General features: G+C 41.4%; 1 long non-coding RNA gene across 1 annotated transcript in view; it reads left to right on the top strand.

Moving 5' to 3' along the window:
* The window catches only part of LOC138651515 (uncharacterized), a 31459-nt gene extending 14884 nt beyond the window's left edge, over window positions 1-16575 (top strand). The window contains exons 2-3 of the long non-coding RNA XR_011315504.1: window positions 14931-15024; window positions 16477-16575. This is a non-coding gene — a long non-coding RNA (uncharacterized lncRNA). The remainder of the gene's footprint in view (window positions 1-14930; window positions 15025-16476) is intronic.
* Window positions 16576-16769: the final 194 nt, after the last annotated feature.

The following is a 16769-nucleotide window of genomic DNA, read 5'->3' as shown; positions in this document are numbered from 1 at the left end:
TGTTTAAAATTAATTGTGGTAATGTCTATAACCAAAATTAGAAAAATGTTGTCTCTGTCCAAATATATATGGACCTAACTGTAAGATTTACATGGAACATTGCAGTCTTTTGCAGCAGTCACGGCTCGTGCAAGGGATGCGGCAGATTGGTTTCTGCGTCTCTGTCACGGATCTGAATGACGTATGTGGAAATCCTTGTACCTGCAGCAAAAATAAAACCATTCACATGTATGAAAAAGACGCAAGAAAATTACCACCATCGAGCGCGGCACCCAGTGCCAACAATTGGCTTAAATTAAGTCATTCACTTATTTTTCCCTTCACCATGACAGCGCCGCACGTGAGAGATGGCATCCGCCCCCAGGAACAGGAAACCTGTAGCAGAGATATAAGAATGGGGCGGCCCCTCTCTCCTCAGTTTGGTTTCCTGTTCCTGCAGGTGGACGCCTGTTGCAGAGCTCCTACCTCCGGAGGGATCTCCCTCTGATGATTCCGGTCCGGAGGCCGAGGTCCGCGGGGGGGGGCCAGCCGTAGTCGGCGGCATCGCGTGCGGTGCTGTCCGGTGTCGGGCTGCTGGGTCCGCGCCATCCCTTTCCCTCGCTGGACTCCCCGGCGACCGCTCTGTGCAGGAGGCCGGTCCGGGGATATGGGGGCGTGTCCTTCACTGACGCTGGCGCCGAAGTGGAGGATGACGACTTCCGGTCGCAGGAAGTGACATCACACGCCGAGGGAGCCGGTGTGCTGGACACTTCCGGGCGGAAGCTGATCCAGTGGCGCGCACACCGCTCCTCTATAAAATACGGCAGCAGAAAGGAGTCGCTGGTCCTGCTCTTCAGACGGAGATGACCGAACCAGCGGTAGATCCGGAGCTGCTGATGCCTGCGCCCAGAATGTCGGAAGACACTCAAGCTGCAGCGGTACCCAGGGTCCTGGAGGGGTGAGTGCCTTTGTAAGGCAAGCTACACACACACTGATACCCTGTGCACTATGTTTTATAGGAAGGGAAAGCCACCTCCAAGCAAAAGAATAGGGTCTGTCCACTATGTAAAGAAAAACTCCCTAGGCTATACAGCAAAAAGATCTGCCAGCCCTGTATCGACAGAACAGTTGCGGAGGAATCTTCTTCCCTATTACAAAACATTAAAACAATCATACGGGAGGAAGTTAAATCTACAGTTAAAGAACAGTTGAAACATCACACCCCCCCTCCCCCAACAAGTGAGCAAGGGTCAGATGTAGATTCAGGGGATGAGCCGGGAGCCTTAACCCCCTCTGATGCCTCAGATTTAGACTCAGATGAGGAATATGGCCACCCATGTTTTCAGTCGGAGGACATTGGGAAGCTGCTCAAACTTGTCAGAACGACTATGGGGGTAGAAAACCCTAGAGAACCACGGACAATCCAAGACACCATGTTTAGCAACTTGGAGGAGAAGAAGCGAAAGTTTTTTCCCTTCCACGATAACATAATCAAATTAATAAAACGTGAGTGGAAAAAACCTAATAAAAAGATGTCCGTCCCTCAGGCATTAAAACGCAAGTACCCTTTTGATGAGGAAGTCTGTGAAAAGTGGGATAAGGCTCCTAAACTAGACGCAGCCATCGCTAGCACCTCTAAAGGGGTTGCGTTACCATTTGAAGACATGGGAGCCCTAAGGGACCCCCTCGACAAAAAAGCAGATGCTTTTCTAAAGTCGGCTTGGGAAGCAGCGACATGGTCATTTAAACCCGGGGTTGCTGCCACTTGCACGGCACGTGCTATGGTCAAGTGGTTAGAGGAGTTAAGTGACCAAATCAAAAACAAATGCCCAAGAGAGAGGCTTCTGGAAGCATTACCCTCTCTACAAGGCGCCGCAAGATTCCTAGCAGACGCCTCGATAGATTCAGTTAGAAGTGCCGCACGTGTGTGTGCGTTATCCAATTCAGGAAGGAGAACATTATGGCTGAAAAATTGGACGGCTGACTTCCAATCAAAGGTCAAACTCTGTGGAGTACCCTGTGAAGGGCAATACCTGTTTGGCAAAGCTCTAGACGAGATCCTTGAGAAGGCGTCGGACAAAAAGAAGCGGTTTCCACCTCCTTCCTTTCCCAGGCGCCGATGGGATACCTCTCGTTCGTCCTTTCGTGGTGGATATAGAGGGACCCGCGGCCGATCAGATGACAGGTCTAGTCGAGGCAGACCCTGGAGAGAGCGAAAGGAAAGGGGATTCCTTTTCAACAAACCTCCCCCCAAGCCTGATCCCAAAAGTCAGTGACGCCAGCATTCCGGTGGGGGGAAGACTCCGGCGGTTTGTCCATCATTGAGCAGCGCTGCCGGCTTCTCAATGGATAACAAATTTGTTGTCAGAGGGTCTGAGGTTCAAGTTCTCCAACCTCCCACCAAATCGTGTAAAAATGACCCAGGTGGGGGGAAAAAATCAGGCCATATTAGAAAGAGAAATTTATCTCCTCATGCAAAAAGAAGTGTTAGTAGAAGTACCCCATCAAGAGATAGGGAAAGGGTTCTACAGCACTTTATTTCTAACACCAAAACCAGACGGCTCGCTGAGGGTAATATTCAACCTAAAAGCCCTAAACCATTACATTCAAATAGACAAATTCAAGATGGAAACTTTAAAGACTGCAGTAAAAGTACTCGACCCAAACTGTTACATGGTGGTGATCGATCTTACAGACGCTTACTACCATGTGCCAATCGCTGTCCAACACCAACAATATCTAAGATTAGTGGTAAATCTGGGAAAAACCCCTGTCCATCTACAATATGAATGTCTTCCTTTTGGGGTAGCCATAGCGCCCCGTATATTCACAAAAGTTATTTCCGAAGTAGCATCTTTTGTCAGGAAAGAAGACATAATGTTGGTACCCTATTTGGACGATTTTTTGATAATAGCAAAAAACAAAGAAAGTTGCGAAAAGGCGGCCGCAAGAGTACTGGAGGTACTGACCAGTTTAGGATGGATGATAAACCTGAAAAAATCAAGGCTTGTCCCAACTCAAACTCAAGAATTCCTCGGAATCGTGCTAGATTCAGTCAAGCAGGAGTGTGTCCTCCCACAGAGGAAAGTTCAATCTATTCAGCAGAGAGTACAGTCATTCCAACTACAACAGACTATCTCTCTGAGGAATGCAATGTCACTCTTAGGAGTCCTAACGGCAACAATTCCAGCAACGCGATGGGCACAAAGCCACACACGAGAGTTACAATGGCAGATTCTAGCCGAACAAGAAAGAAATCCATACAATCTGAATCGGAAGATTCTTCTGTCACCAGAAGTTCAAAACTCACTAGAGTGGTGGCTGAAAACAGAAAATCTAACCAACGCAGTGCCATGGTCAGTACGAGATCCAGTGGTCATTACTACCGATGCGAGTCCATGGGGTTGGGGGGCACACTTAGGAGATCAGGTCCTACAGGGTCAATGGGGGAGCCCAATGACAACAGCGTCCTCCAATCTAAAAGAATTGTCTGCGGTAAGACTAGCACTTCTTCATATAGGAAAAAGGATTCTGGGAAGACATGTGGTGGTGTTGTCCGACAACAACACAACGATAGCTTATATAAACCGCCAAGGGGGCACAAGATCAACATCCCTTATGGCAGAGGCCAAAGAACTTTTTATATGGGCCGAAAACAACCTTCTTTCACTAACCGGAACATACTTGAAAGGATCAGAGAATCAAGTAGCCGAATACTTAAGCCGTCACACGTTACATCAGGGGAAGTGGTCCCTGAACCAGCGAGTATTTGGGAAAATATGTGCCAGCTGGGGCGTTCCAGACATAGACCTGTTCGCCACAAAACAAAATCGGAAGGTGAAGAGGTTCTATTCTCTGAACCCAAGAGAACACCCGGAGGGGGTAGACGCGTTCCTATATCGGTGGAACTTCCATCTAGCATACGCATTCCCCCCAATACCATTAATCCCGACAGTCCTCAGGAAAATTCGGGAAGACAAAGCACGAGTAATCCTCATAGCTCCCTTTTGGCCGAAAAGAGCATGGTTCACGTGGCTCAGGCGCATGTCTATCTCGGACCCGTGGATCTTTCCGGATGCCCCGGATCTCCTGTACCAAGGGCCAGTTCAACATCCCCAAGTTCACAGGTTGCATCTCACCGCCTGGAACTTGAAAGGGGACTTCTGTTAGCAAAAGGATTCTCAAGCCCTTTGGTGACCACATTGCTCGCTAGCAGGAAAAAAGTCACCTCAGACAAATACCAGAAAATCTGGCAAAAATTCCTAGATTTCTCGGGGCGACAGTTGTCGAACTCTGGTCAACAGGTCCCGGTAAAGGAAATCCTTGAATTTCTCCAAAAAGGGTTGGAAAAAGGTCTGTCTACAAGCACCTTAAAGGTGCAAGTCTCTGCCCTTGGTGCCCTATTTGATCATAAACTGGCTGACCACCCTTGGGTCTATAGGTTCATTCGAGCCTCCTTTACTTCCAGACCCTCAAAATTAATACCTAAGGTAGCTCCCTGGGATTTAAATTTAGTTTTAAAGGCTCTAACCGTTTCCCCCTTTGAACCTCTTGATTCTATATCAATAAAATCCTTGACTCTAAAAACGGTTCTCCTAGTTGCCTTAACGTCTGCCCGCCGTACTTGTGAGTTACAAGATATGTCGGTGAACCCTCCTTACACTACTTTCCATGATGACAAAGTAGTTATTAAAGCCGACCCTGCCTTTCTTCCGAAGGTCAATTCTAAATTTCATAGAGACCAGGAAATTATTCTGCCCTCTTTTTGTTCCCAACCAAAATCCCAGGGGGAAAAAACCTTCCATTGTCTCGATGTCAGACGCTGCCTCCTTCAATACTTAGAGGCCACAAAATCTTGGCGTCAGTCATCGGCCCTTTTTGTCACCTTTCAGGGGACAAACAGGGGAAAAAAGGCCTCAAAAGCAACTATTGCACGGTGGTTGCGTACGGCTATTTCACTACCGTATTCTTTTTCTGGTCAAGTTCCCCCACAGGGTGTTACGGCTCACTCCACGCGTGCTATAGCCACTTCCTGGGCGGAAAGGTCAAACGCCTCGATAGAACAGATTTGTAAAGCGGCAGTATGGTCATCACCCTCTACCTTCTTCCGGCATTATAGACTAGACTTAGGTCAATCAGACTTGTCTTTTGGGAGAAAGGTGTTGTCTGCTGTCGTCCCACCCTAGGAATCTTCTATTTCTTCCTCTCACGTGCGGCGCTGTCATGGTGAAGGGAAAAATGATAATTACTTACGGGTAATTTGATTTTCCAGAACCATGACAGCGCCGCATTAATTCCCGCCCTATCTTGGTGATGGTTGTGTGATTCACAAAAAAAAAAAAAAAAAAAAAGAAAACTTATTGTATATAAGTAAATGTATATATGCAAAATATATGTGTAGACAGAAGCTAACGAAAGATTATACAAATGTAAATATGATACATAACTGTGTACTAACAAAGCGGTCATCTTCCATACTCTGGAAACAAACTGAGGAGAGAGGGGCCGCCCCATTCTTATATCTCTGCTACAGGTTTCCTGTTCCTGGGGGCGGATGCCATCTCTCACGTGCGGCGCTGTCATGGTTCTGGAAAATCAAATTACCTGTAAGTAATTATCATTTTCTATTTAGTGTAAAAGAACCAAAAACTTTGGAATAAAAAGAAAATACAATTTGCTTTTTTTTTTTTTTTTTTCAAGTTTTTCATTTTGAATTTATTTTTCTTTGTTTTGCATCAATTACAAAATGTAAAAACAATAACAAAGACAACAACAAACAACTTTTCTTGACCATTACATGAAATACATTTTTTTTTATGATTGCTGATGTGCATGAATTATGTCCATGTTGTTGTAGGTGGACAAATTGTGCGCTACGTACCTCAATTTTATACGCATATGGCCTGATTCATCAATTTTTGTCAATTTTCTTTTTTTTTGTCTTGTGGTATTTGTTGCAGGATTTGCAGCAAATTATTCAACATGGTGCACGTAGTTCATGAATGTTTTGCGAAGTCAACAATTTGTTTTTTAACTTTGCCCTTTTTTCAAGTGTTTAGCACAAAAAAATTGCTCATTTTTTGAAATATGCAAATATTTTTGCAACAAATTTTGTGACTTTTCAAAAAGTCGTAATTTGTGAATTTGCTGAAAAAAAATGGAAACCCTGAACTCCTCAACCCAGTGGCCACCTTAAAAAAAAAAAAAAAAAACAGGATAAAACATATAAAATGAGCTTTAAAAAGGAGGAAATTAAAAGAATTAGGCACAAATAATTTTTTTTTACTAAAACCGGCACAAATGCAATAGTGAATCAAGTCCTTTGTTTTTTTTATGTGAAGTCCATGAATCTGTAACTAAGTCTGTTGATAGATTCCTGAGTCTCTGATGGATCTGCAGTCGATTAGTCACTTGATGCATCTTTTCATGTGTGTTCCTGTATCTGTTCAAGCATCTGTTGCTGGATCAGTTCCTGAATATGTTGTTGGATCTGTTCCTGTATTTATTGCTGGATTTGTTCCTGTATCTGTTAGTGGATCTGTTCCTGTATTTGTTGTGGGATCTGTTCCTGAATCTGTTGCTGGATCTGTTCTGAATATGTTATTAGATCTGTTCCTGTATCTGTTGCTGGATCTGTTCCTGAACCTGTTGGTAGGTTTGTTCCTGTATATTTGGCTGGATCTGTTCCTGTATTTGTTGTTGGATCTGTTCCTGAATCTGTTTCTGGATCTGTTCTTGTATCTGTTGCTGGATCTGTTCTTGTATCTGTTGCTGGATCTGATCCAGTATCTGTTGTTGGATCTATTCCTGTATCTGTTGCTGAATCTGTTCCTGAAACTGTGATTAGATCTGTTCCTGTATCTGCTGCTAGATCTGTTCCTGTATCTATTGCTGGATCTGTTCCTGAATCTATGGATGGATTTGTTCATGCATCTGTTGATGGATCTGTTCCTTAACCTGTTGCTAGATCTGTTCCTGAACCTGTTGCTGGATCTGTTCCTGAACCTGTTGCTAGATCTGTTGCTGGATCTGTTCCTGTATTTGTTATGGGATCTGTTCCTGAATCTGTTGCTGGATCTGTTCCTGCACCTGTTGCTAGATCTGTTCCTGAACCTGTTGCTAGATTTTTTGCTGAATCTGTTGCTGGATCTGTTCCTGAACCTGTTGCTAGATCTGTTGCTGGATCTGTTCCTGTATTTGTTGTGGGATCTGTTCCTGTATCTGTTGATCGATTTGTTCCTGTATCTGTTGATGGATCTGTTCCTGAACCTGTTGCTATATCTGTTCCTGAATCTGTTGCTAGATCTGTTCCTGTATCTATTGTTTGATCTGTTCCTGAATCTGTTGCTAGATCTGTTCCTGTATCTATTGTTGGATCTGTTCCTGAATCTGTTGCTAGATCTGTTATCTGTTGTTAAATCTGTTGCTGGATCTGTTGCTGGATCTGTTCCTGTGTTTGTTGTTGGATCTGTTCCTGTATCTGTTTCTGGATTCTTTACTTTCTATGTTTTATTTTTTGTAATTTATAACATAAAGAACATCGGTGGCTGAGAATCCCTGCAGCCGCCTGTTCTGGTGCGAAGCAAGAGGTTAAATGATTTCTGTGAGGTTGTAATTAGGATTTAATTAGAGCTTCTGGTAACTTCACTGATCCTCAGTCCCCGGAGAATTGCAGAATTATCAGTCCCAGCACGTTACCCAGCAGCCTGTGGCATCCTCCCCTGTGGCTGCCGTCAGACAGGACCACACAGGTCATAGAGACGTCACATATAGAATATTATTACAGTCGCAATAAAAAGTAAGTGAACCTTTTCGAATTGCCTCGATTGTTACACTGCTTACTAAAATAAATGGTATCAATCATAGACAAACACAATGTAAAGAAACTAAAACAATATTTCTATTGTCTAATAACGGTTCATCTTTGAGGAAGCACCTAAGCATCCATAGTGCAGGAAGAACAAGTAAGTGAACCCCTGTGGCAATGACTTCTCCAAGGGTTTATTGGCAAAGGAGGGTTCAATGAAGGAAATGAGACCAGACGTGTTGGTTTCAGAGATGCTTTGTGTTTAAAAAAAGGCTCACAAATCCTGAATACTGACAAATCCGCTCCTCTACGGGGAGATCGGTCCGTCGGAAACGCGTCTGAGGCCACAGCAGAGAGACCGATGAGGCTGGAAAAGGCTCCAGAAATGTAAAGATCTCGTGCCCATCATCCCTGTCTGGCACCAGAGCTTTATTATAGCTCAGCCGAGCAAACTCTCAGGATGGATTTTACAGACGTTCTGACATGGATTTTCACAGCAGGAACAACAGCCTCATCAGGTCTAAGAGATCTGTTTACTATTGTATGGAGTGTGACTGTGGAAAGTGGTGGCGGATCTGTCTGTAATACTAATGTATCTAAGAATAGCAATAAGACAATGTGCAATAATATCGTTACTATGGGAAGAACAAGTCTCCTTATTATCACTATTATTTCTATCAATGTTTCTTTGGTGTCCTGCGTGCAATGATGTAAGGAGACTTTCCTGTTTTCTTTTGTTTGTTTGTTTGTTTTTTCATGTAAATCTTTCAATGTTGACTGATTCCTTCTCTTTAGTAAAGTCTATTAGTGGATAAACGTGTAAATGTTTTGCTTCTTTTTATTTAACCCTTCTCACGTCTGTAATAACATTATCCTGACAATAAGATGGGAATTATTGATCTGAGGGTAAAAGTCATTTCCTTGAGTGAAAACGAACGAGTTATGTAAGACATAATCCACTTGGATGGATTCGGACAAGCGGTCGGTGAACTCATTGTCTGCGCTCCAGCCATTGTGGGAGCCGCGATCAGCGCCGGCAACGCCAGATTAATAATCAAAAGAACAAACCAAGTGAAAGACAAAAGACTTATTATGTGTCAAGACATCAATTACTCGCCAATCCCCAAGAATCAGACACAAGTAAATCACGGGGACATCAATAGGTAAGGACAGGGGTCACAGCCCCCCATCATACATGACTTAACGCATTTATACCCAGGAGGCTGGCAGCAATTAGTGCCGATGTATTATCAGCATGTATATAATGTGGCACTGATTACTTATCTTTTATAAAACATACTAAATGCATTATCCCTAGTGATGAGCGAATATACTCGTTACTCGAGATTTCCCCAGCACTCGGTCCTCTGAGTATTTTTTAGTGCTCGGAGATTTAGTTTTTCTTGCCGCAGCTGAATGATTTACATCTGTCTCCAAATGTCAAGTTTCCACATCTTTCCCGCTGTGAGCGGAGATCGGAGAAATGATCAGTGATGGGGAGAACAATGTCCGCCGGATACAATGACGAGGAATCCTGAGCACAAGTGATCATTACCAGTGGAGACCTATCATGGCGACACTACAGAATACGGACGCCTTCGGGGAGATTTTTCCACTCAGTCTCGTATTTTTGGCTTCTGAGCAATTTCACCATGAGGTTCCTTCATTCTGCAGAGTTTGTCTTCTACGTCTTCTGTGCACAGTTGGACATGGCTCATTCTGTTCTGTAGCACTTATCTCTCTTCTTCTGGAGAATCTTCTCTACTAATTAATGAGCAGATAAAAGCAGAATAAAGGATACGTTTCATGGGCAAATAATTCCTTACTCAGTTAATTTTTTACCTCCGGGATTTATAGATGTCAAAGTCGACTATCAGCCACATATCCAAGCCCTTGCCTCCCCCTGCTGATTCCAACTCAAACATATTTCCCAGATCCAGGCATTCCTTGACCAAGAAACCACAAAAACCCTAGTCCATGCCCTCATCATCTCCCACCTTGACTACTGCAACCTCCTACTCTCTGGACTCCCCTCTAGCACTCTGGCACCACTCCAATCCATCCTACACTCTGCTGCCCGACTAATCCACCTGTCCCCCCGCTATTCCCCGGCCTCTCCCCTATGCCAAGTCCTTCACTGGCTTCCTATCGCCCAGAGACTCCAGTTCAAAACCCTCACAATGACATACAAAGCCATCCACAACCTTTCTCCTCCATACATCTGTGACCTCGTCTCCCGGTACTTTCCTGCACACAACCTCCGATCCTCACAAGATCTCCTTCTCTACTCCCCACTCATCTCTTCTTCCCACAACTGCATCCAAGACTTCTCCCGTGCTTCCCCCATACTCTGGAACTCTCTACCCCAACACATCAGACTCTCGCCTACCATAGAAACCTTCAAAAGGAACCTGAAGACCCACCTCTTCCGACAAGCCTGCAGTGATCCCCAGTCTGCTGAACCGCCGCACGACCAGCTCTACCCTCTCCTAGTGTATCCTCACCCATCCCCTACAGACTGTGAGCCCTCGCGGGCAGGGTCCTCCCTCCTTATGTACCTGGGTGCCTTGTTTTTTTGCTCATGTTTATTGTATTTGTCTATATTTGCCCCTTTGAACATGTAAAGCGCCATGGAATAAATGGCGCTATAAAAATTTATAATAATAATAGGTAATCAGCCAACCATCCAATCTATATGAGATAAGATAATGTCTCCTACAAACAGTATTGCTATTCATAATTCATATATTTCATATTAGACATGCTTTTGCACGATAGAGTGCAACCTTTTTTGTATATTCCTACAAACAGATGTCAGCGGAAAGACGGATCAGGTATGCCGAATTTCAACATGCTCGATCCCTTGTTCTCAAGGGAAATAAACTGCTCCTAGAAGAATTTGGATGGAAAAAAAGATGTATGAGAGGGGCAAAAAGTAGGAGAGGTTACAGAAAGGTCTAGAGGGGACAGAGGAGTCTGGAGGAGGAGGGAGACAGATGAGTATGGAGGAGGAGGACATAGTAGCCTGGAGGAGGAGGGAGAACACAGGAGTCTGAAGGAGGACAGAGGGGTATGGAGGAGGAGAACCAAGGATTCTGGAGGAGCAGAACCAAGCATTCTGGAGGATGGAGAACATAGTAGTCTGGAGGAGGAGGGAGGAAAGGGGAGTCTGAAGGAAAAGGGAAGACAGAAGGGTCTGGAGGAGGAGAGGGGTCTGAAGGAGGAGGATAGAGGAGTCTGAACGAGGAGTCTGGAGGATGAGGGAGGAGAGAAGGGTCTGGAGGAGGAAGACTGGAGAATGGAGAAGGAGGACGACAGGAGTCTGGAGGAGAATATAATATATATTGTCTAGTATATAATGTTCAGAGCTAGATATAATATATAATGTCCAGAGAGATCTATAATATATAACTTTCAGGGAGATCTACTATGTAAAATGTACAGGGAGATTTACAATATATAATGTTCAGAAAGATCTATAATATATGATGCCCTGATAGATCTATAATATATAATTCCAGGGATTTTGATAATATATAATGTCCAAGGATATCTACAATATATAATGTCCAGGAATATCTATAATATATAATGTCCTGGAAGATCTATAATATATAATGCCCAGAGAGATCTATTATGTATAATCTCCAGTGAGATCTACAATATATAATGTCCAGAGACATCTATAATATATATTGTCCAGGGAGATCTATGATGTCCAAAAATATCTATACTATATAATGTTCAGAGAGATCTATAATATATAATATTTAGATATATCTATAATATATCATGTCCATGGTGATTATATAATATCCAGTTAGATCTGCAATATATAATGTCCAGGGAGATATACAATATATAATATTCAGGAAAATCTATAATATATAATATTCAGGAAGATCTGTAATATATAATGTCCAGGAAGATCTATAAAATATAATGTCCAGGGAGATCTATAATATACAATGTCCAGTGAAATTTATAATATTTAATATCCAGGGAGATATGTAATATATAATTTCCAGGGAGATCTATAATATACAATGTCCAGAGAAATCTATAATATTTAATATCCAGGGAGATCTATAATATATAATGTCCAGTAAGATCTATAAAACATAATGTCCATGGAGATATATAATATATAATGTCCAGAGGGATATATAATATACAATGCCCATATAGATCTATAATATATAATGTCCAGGGAGATCTATAATGTCCAAAAATATCTATAATATATAATGTCCAGTGCTATCTATAACATATAATGTCCATGGAGATATATAATGTCCAGAGTGATCTATAATATATAATGTCCAAGAAGATTTATAATATATCATTACAGGATACAATTCATAGTACTTGTTCTCACCCACAAAGCTCTCCACAGTGCGGCCCCCTTACATCTCCTCCCTCATTTCGGTCTATCGGCCTAACCGACCACTGCGCTCTGCAAATGACTTCCGACTAACCTCTGCACTGATCCACTGATCCGTACCTCCCACTCCCGACTCCAAGACTTCTCCCGTGCTGCGCCAATCCTCTGGAATGCTCTACCCCAAGATATTAGGACCATCCATAATTTGCATAGTTTTAGGCGCTCGCTCAAAACACATTTGTTCAGAGCGGCCTATCATGTTCACTAATCAAAGTTATATTTGTGTGTAGCCCATTCACTATCCCCATCTATCCCCCACCCCCTGAAGATGGCTGGACCCTCATTGTAAATACATCATTGTAAATACACACCTGTACTTGTATCTCCCCCACCTCATTGTAGATTGTAAGCTCTCACGAGCAGGGGCGGCTTATTTTGCTTTAATTATTGTATTGTTAACGTTGTTACTTATGACTTTTGTGTTTGAAACTGTTAAACTGTAAAGCGCTGCGGAATATGTTGGCGCTTTATAAATAAAGATTATTATTATTATTATTATTATTATTATTATTATCATATACAGGGAGATCTATAATATATAATGTCCTGGGGGATTATATAATATCCATATAGATTTACAATATGTAATGTCCCGGAATATCTGTAATATATAATGTCCAGGGTGATCTATAATACATAATATTCAGGTAAATCTATAATATATAATGTCCAGAGATCTATAATATATAATGTTCAGAGTGATCTATAATATGTAATGTCCAGGGTGATCTATGATTTATAATATTCAGGTAGATCTATAATATATAATGTTCAGGGAGATGTATATAATGTCCAGAGATCTTTAATATATAATGTCCAGAGACAGCTATAATATATAATGTCCCGGGAGATCTATAATATATAATGTCCCATAATATCTATAATATGTAATGTCCAAGGTGAGCTATAATATATAATATTCAGGTGGATCTATAATATATAATGTCCAGGAAGATCTATAATATAATGACCAAAAATATATATAATGTCCAGGGAGATCTATAATATAATGTCCAAATATATAATGTCCAGGGAGATCTGTAATATATAATAGTCAGGTAGATCTATAATATATAATGTCCTGGGAGATCTATAATATAATGTCCAAAAATATATATAATGTCCAGGTAGATCTATAATATATAATGTCCTGAGAGATCTATTGTATATAATGTCCAGAAATATCTATAATATACAATGTCCAAATATATATATATATAATGTCCAGAGATATCTACAATATATATAATGTCCATAGAGATCTATAATATTTAATGTTGAGAAAAATCTATAATATATAATGGCCATATATATATATATACACACACACACACGCGCACACACACACAGAATGATCGCATAAATGAATAATGTTATATATTTATAATACAGACAGATAATCCATGTATGAAGATTACACACTAGGATCCATAATAAAAATAGTAAACGGAAGTTTAGCGGCGATCTAGATCCATCGTCATCCTCACATGTCCAAGGATCACATCGATCAGGAGTATAAAAGAATCACATGAGATGAATAAACCCACAAGGATCAAGGATTGAACATCTAGAGTTAATATATGGGATCTGTAAATGTTACAGTGATCACATTTATGTGTAATATCTTATATATAACGTACAGGGTGATGGATCCCCATATACAATGCACAGGGATATAACAATGATTTATAACACATCGGCCCCCGGGATCATATAGAAATGTACGAGATCGCACGATCTAAGAGCGATCCAGCCCAGTGCAGATCGGGTGCATTGTATAATATACCGGGATATACATCATGCACTGTGAGTATATATCTGCTGTATATATCCAGGAGGATATACATCATGCACTGTGAGTATATATCTGCTGTATATATCCAGGAGGATATACATCATGCACTGTGAGTATATATCTGCTGTATATATCCAGGAGGATATACATCATGCACTGTGAGTATATATCTGCTGTATATATCCAGGAGGATATACATCATGCACTGTGAGTATATATCTGCTGTATATATCCAGGATGAGTAGTGCTCAGGTGATGTCATTGATAGAATGGTGACTGATAATATAATCTGTGCAATCTATAGAAGATACAGTCCATGGACAGGGAATATGTCCTAATGATCCATTATATTGTACAGGGATCACATGTAGGTGGGATTCCTAATGTATAGACTCCAGGGACACACAGACAAATAATGTTCAGCTGTTGATATTATTATTATATTGGATTTGTTATGTATAATAATCTACGATCACATATATATAATAATAATCTATATTTCTGTATTATTCTTCATTCATTTTCAGATTTTGTCACATATAATGCAGGATGTCCAGTGATCCCAGGTGTGAATGATATCTATGGATCATATACTGTATGCAGAAATGATCTATAGCAGAATGTCCATACATGTAATTCTGACCTGTGACGTATAATAAGAAGGGATCTTATATATTAGTTATAATGAACACGTGGTACAACAATGTCGGATCTATCATTCCTATCACATAATATATATATATATATATATATACATATATATATATATATATATATATATATATATATATATATATATATAGTACAAGGATCATATATAATGATATGACATAATTCACTGTGAATACAATGTAACTACACACAGTTATACGAATAACAAATGATGAACAATGACTTTTCTGCAGGTTTTGCAGCCACCTCGACCCCAGATTCCTATAACCTCCGATCTGTCAGGAGCAAAAGAGAACTTGGTATTAGCAAGAATCAGAGACAGGGGAGGTGAGTGAGAGTATTACACCCCATCCGTTATACAGGAAGCATTACACCCCATCCGTTATACAGGAACCATTACACCCCATCCGTTATACAGGAACCATTACACCCCATCCGTTATACAGGAAGCATTACACCCCATCCGTTATACAGGAAGCATTACACCCCATCCGTTATACAGGAAGCATTACACCCCATCCGTTAAACAGGAAGCATTACACCCCATCCGTTATACAGGAAGCATTACATCCCATCCGTTATACAGGAAGCATTACATCCCATCCGTTATACAGGAAGTATTACATCCCATCCGTTATACAGGAAGCATTACACCCCATCCGTTATACAGGAAGCATTACATCCCATCCGTTATACAGGAAGCATTACACCCTATCCATTATACAGGAAGCATTACATCCCATCCGTTATACGGGAAGTATTACATCCCATCCGTTATACAGGAAGCATTACATCCCATCCGTTATACAGGAAGCATTACATCCCATCCGTTATACAGGAAGTATTACATCCCATCCGTTATACAGGAAGCATTACATCCAATCCGTTATACAGGAAGCATTACATCCCATCCGTTATACAGGAAGCATTACATCCCATCCGTTATACAGGAAGCATTACATCCCATCCGTTATACAGGAAGCATTACACCCCATCCGTTATACAGGAAGCATTACATCCCATCCGTTATACAGGAAGTATTACATCCCATCCGTTATACAGGAAGCATTACATCCCATCCGTTATACAGGAAGCATTACATCCCATCCGTTATACAGGAAGCATTACATCCCATCCGTTATACAGGAAGCATTACACCCCATCCGTTATACAGGAAGCATTACATCCCATCCGTTATACAGGAAGCATTACATCCCATCCGTTATACAGGAAGCATTACATCCCATCCGTTATACTGAAAATATTACATCCCATCCGTTATACAGGAAACATTACATCCCATCCGTTATACAGGAAACATTACATCCCATCCGTTATACTGAAAATATTACATCCCATCCGTTATACAGGAAGCATTACATCCAATCCGTTATACAGGAAGCATTACATCCCATCCGTTATACAGGAAGCATTACATCCCATCCGTTATACTGAAAATATTACATCCCATCCGTATCCAGAAAACATTACATCCCATCCGTTATACAGGAAACATTACATCCCATCCGTTATACAGGAAACATTACATCCCATCCGTTATACCCCATCCATTAAACAATGGACATTATACATGATCCATTATATAGAATTTATATATATTAGTTATAGATATATGCACTTTTTGTGTGTGTATATAACACTGATTTCTTCTTTATTTCCTGCGCGTTATATACAGACACAAGAATCCTCCTAATCCGGCGCAGATCCGTCCACATAAAGGCGCTCGGGTTTGGTGACTGTTTTCCTTTTTCGCAGCAGGTTTGGAATATTCTATGTGTCGTGAATATATTAAATGTGAAGAGTAAAGAGAGCCGCAGAACATAATAGGACAACCGCAGGACATCGCAGATCAGTGTGAACAGAGGCGGAGCCGCGCCGACCTCGTATAGACCTGCAGAGATCCGGGTGATACCTGAGAGATCCGGGTGATACCTGAGAGATCCGGGTGATACCTGAGAGATCCGGGTGATACCTGATAGATCTGGGTGATACCTGATAGATCCGGGTGATACCTGATAGATCCGGGTGATACCTGATAGATCCGGGTGATA

This window comes from Ranitomeya imitator, chromosome 10, assembly GCF_032444005.1.
Source record: "Ranitomeya imitator isolate aRanImi1 chromosome 10, aRanImi1.pri, whole genome shotgun sequence".
Taxonomy (NCBI): Eukaryota; Metazoa; Chordata; class Amphibia; order Anura; family Dendrobatidae; genus Ranitomeya; species Ranitomeya imitator.
The sequence above is the reverse complement of the archived record's forward strand: the minus strand, read 5'-3'. Positions and strand labels throughout refer to the sequence as shown.